The sequence below is a fragment of the Lingula anatina genome, chromosome 4, assembly GCF_051362555.1.
Source record: "Lingula anatina isolate TDL-2025a chromosome 4, LinAna3.0, whole genome shotgun sequence".
NCBI lineage: Eukaryota > Metazoa > Brachiopoda > Lingulata > Lingulida > Lingulidae > Lingula > Lingula anatina.
The window spans coordinates 26,857,796-26,873,181 of NC_141770.1; positions in this window are offsets into that span (position 1 = coordinate 26,857,796).

The following is a 15,386-nucleotide window of genomic DNA, read 5'->3' on the forward strand; positions in this document are numbered from 1 at the left end:
GGATATGACTATTGCTCCTGCTATTTAAGCATACAATAATGTCCTTTATTATGGTCTGATGATAGATTTTACACAAGAGTACAAACTTACAATTTTTTCATTTTATGTATATTACAATAACAACATTTTCCTGTCTGAAACGAAGGTAAAAATATCTTTACTTCCACTATACAAGAAGAAACTGTTTGAACATTGGGAACTGAGAAACATTAGTAAACGCCCATGGTTTAAAAGGATACCGGTGGCTACCTGTTGTATGTAGCGTATTCCGAACTCCAAGCAACAAAACGGTTATTAAGCAATAAAAAGCATTATAAACACAAAATTAAGCATTAAGGCAGTTCATTTTCGCTTAGGTTAACAAGGGTTGTGTGTAGGCAGTAACACGTGTGAGAGGTTATCCTTGTCATTGGCTTTTATTGTACAAAAATACTTAATGCAATCAATTCATGCTATCCAATGCGATACAGTATAATTCAAAAGAAAAGCATACTGTGATAAAATAAATTAAAGAACACCGCCACTAAGAAAACACCATTTTCTGCTATTCACGCCATGTGCTACCCTGAATTTAATAAATTACTGGAAATTTACCTCTATCATCAGCATGCATTTGCGTTAACTTATGAAAACTTCTCATCTTAGGTAATGCAGTACATAAAAGTGGAGTTTAATGATTGATATCAAAAGTGATCTGATCATGCAAGGGCTCATTTAAAAAAAAAAAAAAAAAAAAAAAAAAAAAAAAAAAAAACTGAACGCTGGAGTGTTTTCACGTACAACGTGAAGATGCAATTGAAGGGAGTTGACATATCAAATCATTGCCACAAAATACCAACATATAGTTAAAAGAAAAGCCAAATAGTATGAAAATAAGTTCGAATTCACTGTATTATTTGTCGATCAGATGGTATTTGCGCAACTGGGACAGAGGGAAAGTAAATTACATGACACTCTACATAAGAATAAATCTTTAGTATCGTTTTATGTTTTCCAAAAATGACGTTATAACAGATATTTTCTGTTTTCTGAATGTACTATGTATAATCTCCATTCAGTTCCGCCAACACTCATGTGAATACTTCTGTTTTTGAGCGCGTAGGAGCAAATGGCTAGATACATTTCTGCGTCATTTGGCGGACTTTTACAGACTAGAGGGACTGATAGACAGATCCATTTTGCAACATGAAATTTGAAGAAGATACAGTTTTAAGGATTTTTTCAGTTGACTGAGTGATACATTTGGTTTGTCGTTTGGCATATAGAGTTTATTTGAGTTGTACAATGTAAAAAGAAACATTTTGTAGTGATTAATATGCTCTACAGGAAATCACTCTATTTAGATGTGACTTCACCACATTTATCACCTTTCAAAAATAGCACGACATGTTAAACTGTACATGTGGAGCAGGTCGTCAATAATAATTTAAATGTAATTTTTCATGAACCCCTGTTCATTACTGTACACCCCTCTTACAAATGTCTAATCCACCAGTTTGATTTATATTTTAATGTACTGGAAAATATTTTCCATCACCCTTTTACCTGCAAAAAGGAAGTGTTTAAACAAATGACTTCTGCTTTAGGCCTGGGCCAACGTTATTAGGTATACCGCCATTAGTTGCTAAGCAGGATAAGGATTCTAGAACAAACCATACGCGCTGTTATAATTATACGTGTATGTACATAGTTTTTAAGTCTGTTTCAAGAAAGTCTGTCAATAGCTAGCTGATATATAGCTATGAGTATGTTGTTGGGGCAGATCCAGGGGAAAACACAAAATGTACTGGTACCATCTACTCCCTCTTTTCTTCTTTCTTCCCCTACCCTACCCTCACTAAAGTAAGGAGTGGACCGAAAAGAAAATAATCACATTTCGAGTCATGTGCCCCATATATGTGTTACTGCTCTATATCAGTATAAATATCCTTGCCTTCGGTAAAATCCTAGATTCGCCAGCAAGCGCGCAGGCGTGCGAGAAAGCTTTCATTTTTAATAGTGAGTTGGACGGAAGGCAAAATATCAACCGAAATAACGAGGAAATATTAGAAGTAACGGGCAAGAGAACTCGTCAAGGTTTTACGAAACAGCAAATTTTGCGTGCAAGAGAAATTTAGCGAGTACGAGCTTCGCAAGGTCGAAACCCGAGCCTATCTGAATGCAAGCGGAAAAAGGCAGACAAAAAGGAATGAGTTGACGCACCTGAGATTTAGGACTTTGATTACCGATAAGACCCACTGTGCATAAACATTACATCAAATGAACCCAGATAAATATTTCATTTATCTAAGATGATGACATTTAAAGCTTTTTTTACCAATGGCCATGAGTGTTGGTAGCGTGAGGACAAGTAGTCCCGACATTCATTTAACGTGCAGCAGACGCTACACGGGGGTACATGTAAACCGTGAAAATGGCTGTCATCAGTTGGGGTCTGTTGGCGCTTTTACTACTTCAATAACTGAGTGAAATTCGTTCTCTCACAAGGTACGTTCCTTTTTCATTTTTATATTTATTGATTAAAATGCATTATCTATTATATATGTGACTATGTAGGTCTATCACTGCATGGTGGATCTAGGATCGATCAAGGGAGGGGCGTGGATCCAAAATTAGAATACAGCATTTTATCCTCCAAACAAACGAAAACAGGAAAGATAATTAACCCTATCCATGACTGGTGGCGTCGTTTACGCGTTTTATGTCATGTTTATCAGCTGTCGGGATATGTTTTCGGGCTATTTGCATCAAATTTCTTTTTTATCCCTGCACTTTTGGGGCAAAAGTCGGGGATCATGTTATCCCGTCCGTCCGTGCGTCTGTGTGTTAGGAAGTTGAAACTTTAGTGATTTGTATACCCAGCATCAGGGAGGTGCATGTGCACTTAAGAATTTTAATGCAACAGAGGGTTGGGCTGTACCCTGGGAGGTGGTTGATTCTAAATTCTTATGGCTTTGTAATTTCTGCTATCTGCTCCTAGACCATTAGAGTTAGGAAGTTGAAACTTTGGTGAATAGTTAACCCATCATCAGAGATGTGCATGGGCACTTTGGAATTTTAGTGCCACAGGGGGTTGGGCTGTCCCCGGGGGTAGTTTATTCTAAATTCTTATAACATTGTAATTTTCACTATCTCCTCTTAGACCGTTGCAGATAGGAAACTGAAACTTTTGGGATTGGTAGACCCAGTATCAGGGATGTGCATGGGCATTTTGGAATTTTAGTGCCACAGGGGATTGGACTGTCCCCTGTGGGGGGGGGGGGGGGGTGTTTCTAAATTCTTTTCGCATTGTAATTTCTGCTATCTCCTCCTAGACCATTGCATGTAGGAAGTTGAAACTTTGGGAATTGGTAGACCTATAATCAGGGAAGTGCATGGACACTTTTGGAATTTTAGTGTCACAGGGGTTTGGGCTGTCCCTGGGGGTGGTTGATTCTAACTTTTTATCACATTGAAATTTCTGCTATCTGCTCCTAGACCATTAGAGTTAGGAAGCTGAAACTTTGGTGAATAGTTTACCCATCATCAGGGATGTGCATAGGCACTTTGGAATTTTAGTGCAACAGAGGGCTGGGCTGTTCCCTGGTTATATTTATAAAGATTTTTTTTACATTTATATTTTTAAATACCTTTGGATGAAGCAGTGATGTGTGTGTATGTGTGCGTACGTGCATGTGTGGTAAGTGGTCCCTAGGGCTGAGCTGCTCTTGATAATATGGGGAAGTGCGGGGATATGCGAAGGCTACCCATCGACACTATCTAATTTTTTTATATTGTTCGTAAAGGACCCCGCCAGATACATGTACTTCAATACTAAGCCATTCGGAGCCTGGTGTTATTTTTTCTAAAAATTTCAAGCAGATTGTTTATTTAGGTAGATATGATAACACTAAGTGGTCAAACTAATTACGTTAAAATATGGATGTAGAATTTGACAGAGCTTTTTATGCAAGGTCGCTTCGTTACGTCCGCCAAGATGGTTATACATATATATTTTCATCTCCGTTTATTGTCTATTTGTTCGTCACCATCCTAACACAAAGAGTGACGGGTGGATTTTGATGAAATGTTCAGGGTAGGTCAGATATCGGATAAGTTGGAATCGATTAGGGTTCGGTGGAGATTATTTTATCTATCCACACTATTCATATAAGTAAAAACCTCTATCCGTCCAGTGAAGAATTACTGTCACGCATGTGCTATTAGCCCCCCCCTCTTTCTTCTTGTTATATCTTACTCAGCTCGACAGATGCAACCTGCATCCCGTAATATGTACCTTTTCCGTCCATAGCGATCGGACAACTGCCACAATCAATAACAGCATGAAACACATGTTAAACTTATTTTATGAGACAGACATATGGGACTATTTCTGTTTTGTGTGTTTAAGTGCATTCCAAATATTTTTACCCATTTTTGTGGCCGGCTCAAATGTTTTTGTCATGTCAAAAACTTTCGAAGTGCATTCCAAGAGGGAATTTTTCGCAATATCCCTATAATATTCCAACTACATTCGAGCTGCATTTCAGAGGTATTATACCTGGAATGTGCAAGAATCATTCTAGGCGGGTTCGATGTGCATTCTTAGTATTCCAGAGGCATTCTTACAAAACCGTAATATTTTATGATAATTTGAAATTCCCCCCCGAATATGGTACGAATTTTTAAATTGAGTAATTCCGGCTTGATTCCTACTGATTTCGAATAAGTTTGACGGGGGCTTTAAGTCACTTGTCAGTTCGAATATTCCTCTAATGTGATCAGAATGTATCGAATGCTGTCGGAATGCCGTGAGAATATTTAGAATGCAGTCATAGTGCAGTTAGAATACTGTTCAAATGTCATTCGATAAATTTCCACTTTGAATGCACTTCGAAAGTTTTTGACATGACAAAAACAATCGGGATGCCGCAAGAATGGGTAAAATATTTAGAATGCACTCGGAATTTTTAGAATGCTCTTCGAATATCCAGGAGCGCACAAAGAATTGTCTTTCCGACGGCATTCTTGCTCATTCCGCCTCTAGTGTGACGGGGGTATAACTTAGGGGGTTGCTCTTCAGCATTCTGTTGCCCACTAGAGAGTAGCATTTAGTCATCTTGATGCAAAAGGCCATTTGTTATTTACAATAAATGCACCAAAATAAATCTTTAGGGGCAACAAAGGAAAAAAATAACATAAAAAAGCTTTCATGTGGTTTCCAAGAGCTACAATTTGTTTTTTTCAAACAAATGGAAAGCATGCTGTGCTTAACAACGTTTATTTGTGACACTCTTAAGAGTCAGTCTAGAAATAATTTGGTTTCTTGCCTTTTCGACAGGGTTGTCTGTATAGCGTGCTATAGATTATTATCAAAGAAATTGGTTGAGATTGGTAAAACACACAATAGTACCGATGTACATGGAGGTAAAACTATTTTGAATACATTATTATAGATAAACGATAATCTGCGAAATATCTACCGGTATATAGTTGCAATTTAAAGTTTAGAGTCTCTCGATCTCTTCAGATGAAATATAAAATAAGGAAGGATGTATTTTCTCATTATTTTGATTATTTTTGCTGTATTCAGATCGTTTGGAGCAGGTAGAAACTTTCCCTCTGATGTCAGAGCACCCAGAATAGAATATTGCACTTTGAGCTATACCCTGTACAGAATTTTTGTAACAGACTACTAAAGCGCCCCCTATGGTCAGAGTGTACATGTAGTAAAAATCCGTCCGGCTGTCAAAATGTTTACAGTGTTGGACAGCACGTATTTTCTGGTTTTTATCATTTTTCATCCATCGTAATGGAGGTGGTAATTTATTGTCGCGCCTATTAAGATATTAATATAATAAAAATGAGTAAACAAATCGTAATTTTCGAAAATTTTTGAATATGATGTTAAATGTTAAGACATTTAAAGATTGCTAAAGCTTCCAAGTAAATCCAGTAACAGTAATAAAGGTCTAACACTGTTTGCCCTGATTTCAAAACCACATCCGGGCCCCATTCACCTCATTTACTTTTCAACAAGTATGTCATTTTCCAGATTTAACAAGCCAGTGTACAAGACACAATATTACTCGGCGCAAATTGCAACACCATGGATGGAAACAAACTGGATCAACTTGTAACACACGTGAGTAACACGCGTGTACATTTATAATACAAGTAAAATCCCAGTGGGCAAATTATGTTGTTTTAACGTTGAAACGAGGTTGAACCATAACGTTGATAATACGTTGGATAAACATTGGATTTGAAAGTTGACTCAACGTCAGATAACAACATTGTATCAACCCCAGTTGTTAGACAATATTCTTGAATGAAAGACATTAAAATGGCCTTAAATGTTTTTATTTTTGGTACAAAACACAGGTACACAATTATAACGTACTATGTAAAAACATCCAAGTGCCTGCTTTGTCTATTTTTTCAACGCATTTAGCTCCTAAGCATGTTTTGCACCTAAGCATGGTACAGGTACACCCTTTTAGCCTGGATGTGTTTAGCAGTAGGGCATGTTTGATGGCTAAATATATGTAGGGTATACATGTATGGCCTTTAAGTTCAAACTTCTAAGGTTTAGATTAATATATACAGACTTGACATTTAATATGGAATATTTCACTTTCGAAGGCAAGCGTAGGTAAAAATGCGTTCTTTTTTTAAAAAAACTCCGATCTCATATAAGATATGTCAATGAAGAATTGTGTATCAGGTGTGTAGCTACCAAATAACTGAATTCCAGGTTTGTTGCACTGCTGAATTATGTTATATGCAGTGATTTAATTGGGTAGTGCTCCTTGAAATTTGAAATTTTGCATGCAAGTGGTTGGTTTTGCAGTGTGTAAAATAAGCTACGCCGTGCTTTACAAATTTATTAATCTGTGGCAGAATGGTGCGAAAAATACAGACATTACCAGACAGATAATTGCGCCAAACGAAACGGTCCGCACAGGTTTATAGAGTAATGCCCAGACTGATGTACCTACACAGAGGCCACACACAATGTATTGAAATCTTACCACCAGGGTACAGGACCCACTGTCTTTCGGGATATGCTGTAGCAACTAAACAAAAACCACCCAGTCCGTTCAGAATGAGGGGTAAATTGCCACCAAAACGCATTTTCAAGGTCCTTCAAGAACACCAAACTGGTTTTATCCGGTTAGAATACCAGACGACCTCCGAGGAACCCACTGTAAACAGCAAAGCATCGTTGTATGTTTTTCTAATGAACTGGGGACCTTGGCCGTTTCTTGGTTGAACACTGAAACCTCGTGGCTTTCTTTATTGAGGTCATATTTCACCTGTACCGCTCAACTAGTCAAAACAGAGTTTACAGACGTCCAGAAGAGTGTAACTGCCCGCGACATTTTATTTTATTTTATTTATTTATTTATTTCTCATTATTCATTCGAAGTACATTTTCCGTTCTTTCTCTGTTTACTCTTTCTCTTTCTCTCTCTCTCTCTACTAATTATAACGTTACAGGCCACCGCACTTACCTAACCGCACCGTCACATGCCTGTACCACACCCTGCACTGAACAGTTCTCATTTCACAGTGTATATAAGGCCTCATCTCTATTTCTTTTTGCTCACTTCACTTTCTTACACAGAACGATACGGGTACTCTAACGACACCATTTTAGCACACCCAGTCGGAGGAAAAGGTAACTATTTCAACGATAACGTAAACTTCTCTGGCTTTGGGTATTTCAACGTTTCTATCTATCCTTTTATAACGATATTAGCACACTTGGTCGGGGGTAAGGTAAATTATTTCAACGCTAAAGTAACGTAAACTTCTCCGGCTTTGGGTCTTTGCAACGTTTCCGTCTATCCTTTCTCTTACACTTTCGTATGTACTTCGTGTAAATTTGTTATCAATTTTTAGGTTATTTTGTATTTAAATTTGTTTTCAGTATTTTTCGCTACAATTTTTGTTCTGTTATTTATTTTGTTTTATTTTATTTTCTTTCAGTTTTACGTTTAAATTCAATAAATTCAACCAGTAAAAGAGACTTCCCTTTTTTGACTGAGTGCAGCTACAGTAAAACTTATCTCCGGTGGAGTCTCTCTTCCCGTGGGGACCAACGGTGCAGCCTCTCTTCCCGTGGGGACCAACGGTGCAGCCTCTCTTCCCGTGGGGACCAACGGTGCAGTCTCTCCTCCCGTGGGGGCCAACGGTGCAGTCTCTCCTCCCGTGGGGACCAACGGTGCAGTCTCTCCTCCCGTGGGGACCAACGGTGCAGTCTCTCCTCCCGTGGGGGCCAACGGTGCAGTCTCTCCTCCCGTGGGGGCCAACGGTGCAGTCTCTCCTCCCGTGGGGGCCAACGGTGCAGTCTCTCCTCCCGTGGGGGCCAACGGTGCAGTCTCTCCTCCCGTGGGGGCCAACGGTGCAGTCTCTCCTCCCGTGGGGGCCAACGGTGCAATCTCTCCTCCCGTGAGGGTCAACAGTGCAATCTCCATCCCCATAGCTATTCAACGGACAATTGGTATTCATGGACAAACCCGAAAGTGACAGTGAGACAGAGGAAAGTGTAAGAAGGACTCAACGAAAACAGAAAATGACAAAAAGAATGGCAGAATATTTAGAAGCAAGAAAACGTGAAAGAGAGCATATGACCAGTGCCAAACGCTCTACCGGTGATTCTGCTACAACCGAGATGCGAGATCAGGCCGAGCCTTGCGATGGTGGGAGTCACGTTGACACTTCACAGAATACCAGCGCCGCTACACCTGCGTCGTCGCTACAGGATATGAACACTCTAGTTAAAACTCTGACCGATTCCCTGAACCTTAACAGATTGCCGATACCAGAACCCAGCGTTTTTACTGGAGATCCACTACAGTACTTAGAATGGAAGACATCCTTTCAGATGCTCATAGAACGAAAAGGTATACCCCCTGAAGAAAGGATCTTCTACTTAAAGAGGTATGTGGGATATCCAGCACGTAAAGCACTTGAAGGATTTTTCTACAGCAACAGCCCCTCTGCATTTCACAGCGCATGGAAAATTCTGGATGAGCGTTACGGACACCCCTTCCTAGTACAGAAAGCCTTCCGAGACAAACTAGACACGTGGCCTAAGTTCCCAACCAACGACCCTGTAGCTCTGAGGGACTTCGGTGATTTTCTACAAGCCTGCCATGATGCAATTCCATACGTGCCTGATCTACGCATTTTAAACGATTGTACAGAAAACCAGAAGCTCATCGCCAAACTGCCAGAGTGGGTGACAGTGAGGTGGAACCGCGAAGTGACGCAGTGTATTGACATTACAGGTGAATACCCTCCTTTTCAGATGTTTGTGGAGTTTGTGACCAAGGAAGCAAGAATTGCCTGCAACCCGATTTCGTCGATACACGCCCTCAACGCTACGACTGCTGCTGCAGTTCACAAGGTCAAAGGTAATGCCAAAGTTCTTACCACTAGTTCCAGTCCTCCTGTGTATGTCTGCAGTTACTGCCAGAAAGAACATTTCATTTCACAGTGTGAAAATTTTCGATCTCTGACACTTGATCACAAACGCACTTTTATTCGTGAGAACAATCTATGTTACGGGTGTTTACGTCACGGCCATCACAACAACACTTGTAAAAGGAAACTAAGATGCGAAAAATGCCAGGGAAGACATCCCACGTGTTTACATGATGACAACTTTAGGTTATCTCGCCCACAACCTACAACAGAGTACCAGGTAGCAAATTCTCTTCAGATTGACCAAGGTAAAGATGACAGCACCTCCATGATAGTTCCGTTGTGGGTTTCCAGTAGGGAAAATCCGTCAAAAGAAATCCTGACGTATGCTCTCTTGGACACACAGAGCGACACTTCCTTTATTCTACAAGAGACGGCCACAGCATTGCAGATTATCGGACAGCCCGCACGTTTATCGTTGTCAACAATGACCGCCTCAAACACAGTTATTAACAGTTCCCGGATTTCCAGTTTACAAGTAAGAGCCTTCAACTCATCTGAAATTGTACCCATCAATGCCTGTTTCACCAGAGATTTCATACCAGCAAATCGATCTCACATTGCAGTGACGGAAACAGTTAGTAAGTGGCCACATTTACAGCAACTTAGTGCCGAGTTACCACCCCTACAGTCATGTGAGGTAGGACTTTTGATCGGGTACAACTGTCCGATGGCTCTAGCTCCCAGAAAGGTCTTAATTGGAAAAGAAAATCAGCCTTTTGCAGTCCAGACTCTGCTTGGTTGGAGCGTGGTGGGATACTCTACTCCTCCAAGTGCCAATGTCAACGTTGTCATTGCTCATCGTACAGCCGTCAAAGAACTACCTCAGTGTTCTTCAAGAGAGGTCATTAGAGTAATAGAAAAGGACTTCGCTCATGACAAAGGCAGCGTTTCTGAAATCTCCAAATCACCACGGTTGACTGGACCCTCCTTTCCTAGGCAACGGCAGGTGAAACTGGAACGTGTCACTACAGAACTACAGTTGGGGGATCCAGAGGTGAGAGCCTTTTCATTGTGTACTGTTACGTCTACAATGCCAAATATCCTTGACCTCTTCACGAGATTCTCTTGTTGGTGGAAAGCCGTGTCTGCGATGGGGAGGATCCAACGAATTGCAAATCATGTAAAGGGAACACAGCCTCTGACAATTGAAGAAAGAAGAAAGGCAGAAAAACCTCTTGTTATGCTTACCCAACGCGAGGCATTTCCAGACGCAGTCAGTGCCCTCGATGCAGCTACCACGTTACTTAAGACGCATCAGCTTTACCCCCTAGATCTGGTTCTTGAAGATGGTCTTCTTCGAGACGGCGGCCGATTACGGAAAGCAGGTTTTCCAACGCCATTAAAACATCCAGCCATCCTACCAAAGAATCATCATGTCACAAGACTGATTCTTGATAATGCTCACACGGACTCCCAAAACCAGGGCAGAGGTATGACTCTCAACGAGCTTCGTTCCCTTGGTTTTTGGATTGTAGGTGGCAGCAAAGTCGTCGCAAAATTCATTAGTCAGTGTGTTACTTGCAGAAAATTGAGAAGGCCGACCGAGTTCCAGAAAATAGCAGATTTACCCAAGGATCGCGTAGAACCAACGCCACCCTTCACCTACTGCGGTATAGACTGTTTTGGACCTTTTCTCGTTAAGCAGGGACGCAAAGAAATGAAAAGGTATGGACTTTTGATAACTTGTATGTGTTCAAGTGCAATCTACATCGAGTTGTTAGAGGATATGTCAACTGATTCTTTCATCCACGCTTTACGGTGTTTCATTGTGATTCGTGGTGCTGTTGGACAGATCTGTTCAGACCAAGGTTCCAACTTCATTGGTGCGATTAACGAATTTCAACATCGAGTGGACAGCAACAAGTTAGCAACGTTTCTAACCAAAAGACAATGTGACTTTATTCTTAATGCGCCTCATGCAAGCCACAGCGGAGGAGTGTGCGAGAGGCAAATAAGAACTGTGAGGGAAATTCTTAATTCCGTGCTTCAATTGTGCCCAGGTAGAATGGACGATTCATCTCTCAGGACCGTTTTCTACGAGGTCATGTCGATCGTCAATAGCAGACCATTAACAGTGAGTGAAATCAATGATCCGAAAACTCTCGAACCGCTCACTCCAAATCACATTTTGAAAACCAAGGCTGACATACCGTTTCCTCCTCCAGGTAATTTCGTCAGGGAAGATCTCTTTCTACGAAAGCGCTGGAGACGCGTCCAATATTTGCTAGAACAGTTTTGGTCTAGGTGGAAAAAGGAATACATCAGTCAAATATCTCTGCGACAGAAGTGGCATGAACCTCGTCGTAATATGCAGAAAGATGTTGTTTTGATCAAAGATATAGAACTTCCTCGAAACCAGTGGCCTCTGGCTCGAGTGGTGGAAGCCAATGCAATCGATGACGGACTTGTGAGAAGAGTTAAAGTCAGAACGGGTTGTTCTGGAACTTTGCGACCTTCCATTCTTGAGCGAAATGTACAAAAACTGGTATTATTGGTTGAAAATTAAAGTGTTTACATGTGTACATACATTATAGTGACATTACTACAATGACTTTATTGCAGTGACAGTGATATATTTCTGATGATAATGGACACTATTGGAACGAGTCTACATATTTGCTTAAAATGATTATATATCATTGAAAGACTGGATTCATTAAGTTTATTTGTATAACGTACATTGCTTCAATAAGGGAAAGCCAGCAGTAACCGTTTAATGGTTCATTTACATTTAATTTACTGTTTTTCTAATTGCTAGCATTCAGTGGTAATTGCGTATTCATAACGTAGCAGTTAGATTTCTTTATTTACTTAAAATCATTTTGATTTTGGTGGGAGTGTAACTGCCCGCGACATTTTATTTTATTTTATTTATTTATTTATTTCTCATTATTCATTCGAAGTACATTTTCCGTTCTTTCTCTGTTTACTCTTTCTCTTTCTCTCTCTCTCTCTCTCTCTCTCTCTCTCTACTAATTATAACGTTACAGGCCACCGCACTTACCTAACCGCACCGTCACATGCCTGTACCACACCCTGCACTGAACAGTTCTCATTTCACAGTGTATATAAGGCCTCCTCTCTATTTCTTTTTGCTCACTTCACTTTCTTACACAGAACGATACGGGTACTCTAACGACACCATTTTAGCACACCCAGTCGGAGGAAAAGGTAACTACTTCAACGATAACGTAAACTTCTCTGGCTTTGGGTATTTCAACGTTTCTATCTATCCTTTTATAACGATATTAGCACACTTGGTCGGGGGTAAGGTAAATTATTTCAACGCTAAAGTAACGTAAACTTCTCCGGCTTTGGATCTTTGCAACGTTTCCGTCTATCCTTTCTCTTACACTTTCGTATGTACTTCGTGTAAATTTCCCGCACGAAAACGAAGTAGATACTCCAGGGCAGTAGACTACTGCAATCATACTGCAAACATGCTTCAAATCTGCTTCGATGTGGGAGCTTATTAGCATATTTGAAACATGCTTCTATCATGCTGCTGATCTACTGCATTAATGCTCCTCCTCTGTACAACCCTATGTAATTTTTGAAGTAGAATTGCAGTAGGCTATACTGCATTTCTACTGCAAATATGCTCCACACCACTACTGCGTTAATGCTTCTTTGCTACTTCGATACTACTGCATTTTCTTGCGGGTTGTTATCAATTTTTAGGTTATTTTGTATTTAAATTTGTTTTCAGTATTTTTCGCTACAATTTTTGTTCTGTTATTTATTTTGTTTTATTTTATTTTCTTTCAGTTTTACGTTTGAATTCAATAAATTCAACCAGTAAAAGAGACTTCCCTTTTTTGACTGAGTGCAGCTACAAAGAGGCCAACGACGAAGCGTGTGCCGCTTTTAAAGTGACTAAGATCATTAACAGCGTCAGTGTATGGGGTGGATACCACATTGGTGCCAAAACACCAATGGTTGTCATCGACGAAAACCTGAACCAGATCAAATAAAGGAATAATCTGGGAACCACCTGACTATCATTTGATAGAGGGCAACTAAGGAACAGTTTTAGGTTGCACGATGAGATTACCGGTTCACACAGAGCGCTTTTAATAGCAGATTACTTACAGAACCAAGGGAATGAGCAGCTACCTTGGTCATCAAAAGCGCCATATTTGAACCACATAGACAATATGTGGGTTGGCCATTACTCGCCGAATCCATGGTCTATATGCCCTACAACAAAACTGGACCAAATTGGACAGATTTTGACCGATGCCTGGAATGTTATTCCAGATTGAACTCTAAAAACTACCCCAAGGAATGCCTTGCCACTTGAAAGCGCTGGTAGCAGCCAGAAGAGGTCAGGCGTAACAGCGACCGTTATTGTGACTAGACACTGACATGGGGGTCCCTTGTGGAGAGTGTAACTCTTTTACAGGTAACAATTTGGAAAATATGGGGATCCAAAATATCTATTTTAATGGTTGTCGTATGACATAGAATAGGCAATGTGTTTTTGTTTGCTACTCTGGCGAATTCCATTAAAGAACTGATGTCAAAGTGACATCAAAAAGATAATTAAAAGATATTAAAACACTATTTTAGTCCTTATTTTCATTTATCAGTCAGCAAAATAGGAAAAAAAAACTGATGAAAAATGATTTGGAAAAAAATATTCCATATAAAATGGCAAGTCTGTATATAGTTATTGTCTTACATATGTATATAACAAAGTCACAGTCACCTCAACCTGTCTATCTATAACAGGGTACCGAGAACTGTCAACTTTATTAACTTCACTCCAACACAATTACAGCAACTTATTCATCTTAGTGTTAGCTGACCTTGCAAGGAATTCAGTTTATTGGAATGTATTTCTGAATAACAAGTTAAGAAAATTCACTACTTCATTAAAGACACAAAACAACTGTCACTTTTACTTTAAAGCATTTTTTTATTATTCTGCTAAAGTTAAACCCCATTTCCAGAGATTAGATCGATCTACTTTAGATCTACCTAACTCCCTGGAGGGTCACGCTAAATAGCTGTCAGCCGAGCGGACACGAAAGTTAATTACCCCCTTACAGCTTGTAGTAGGCGGGACGGACATTTAAGCCGAATTATCTGACAGTAATCTAGTGAGACTCCCCTCGGGGATAGATCGATCTAAAAGCTCTGGGAATACAGCCTTAGTTACAGTATTGATAAACAAAGTATCACGTTTTCAATAATTAATATTCTAAATTACAATCCATGTCTGCAAGGTTGTGTCAATGACCAAAATACAACGTTTAGTCAACGTCACATTATGACGGCGTTTTGACGTGGCCGGATCAACGTTGATTTTACGTTGAATTTAGGTAGATCAACGGCAATTCAACGTATCAACCTATTTTCAACGTTGATGCAACGCGACTATGCCTGCTGGGATGTGGCATCTACATTTATACATTCATTTTATTATTTAGATATTCCTTAAATCATTTGTTCGCTTATTTTTCATTCAATTTGTATGAGTTTAAAACCTAAATTTCGAGTAGAATTTTTAGTGAGTTTATTATAAACTTAGGAGGTCTGTTTATAAAAAAAGCTGTTATTACCTGTAGGAATACGCTGAAGTATGTGTTTATTCATTTCAATACATGTTACTGCTGTCATAACATTCATCATATTCCTTGACAATATGCGTTTTTATACGTCCAAGCAATCTGTAGTCGTGGGTGTGTCCATGGTACTTGTACCGCCCCCAATGTGTGCACCTGTACAAGCGGTTACAGTGGAGAACGGTGTGATACCGGTAAGTAGTAGTAGTACACTGTAGTAGTAGTACATGTAGTAGTAATAGTACTTAGTAGTACAAATAATTAATAGTTGCTATTACTTTATTTTTTTTAATAGCAACAGTATAGTTACTGTAGAATCACTGCAGTTAGAAGTACTTT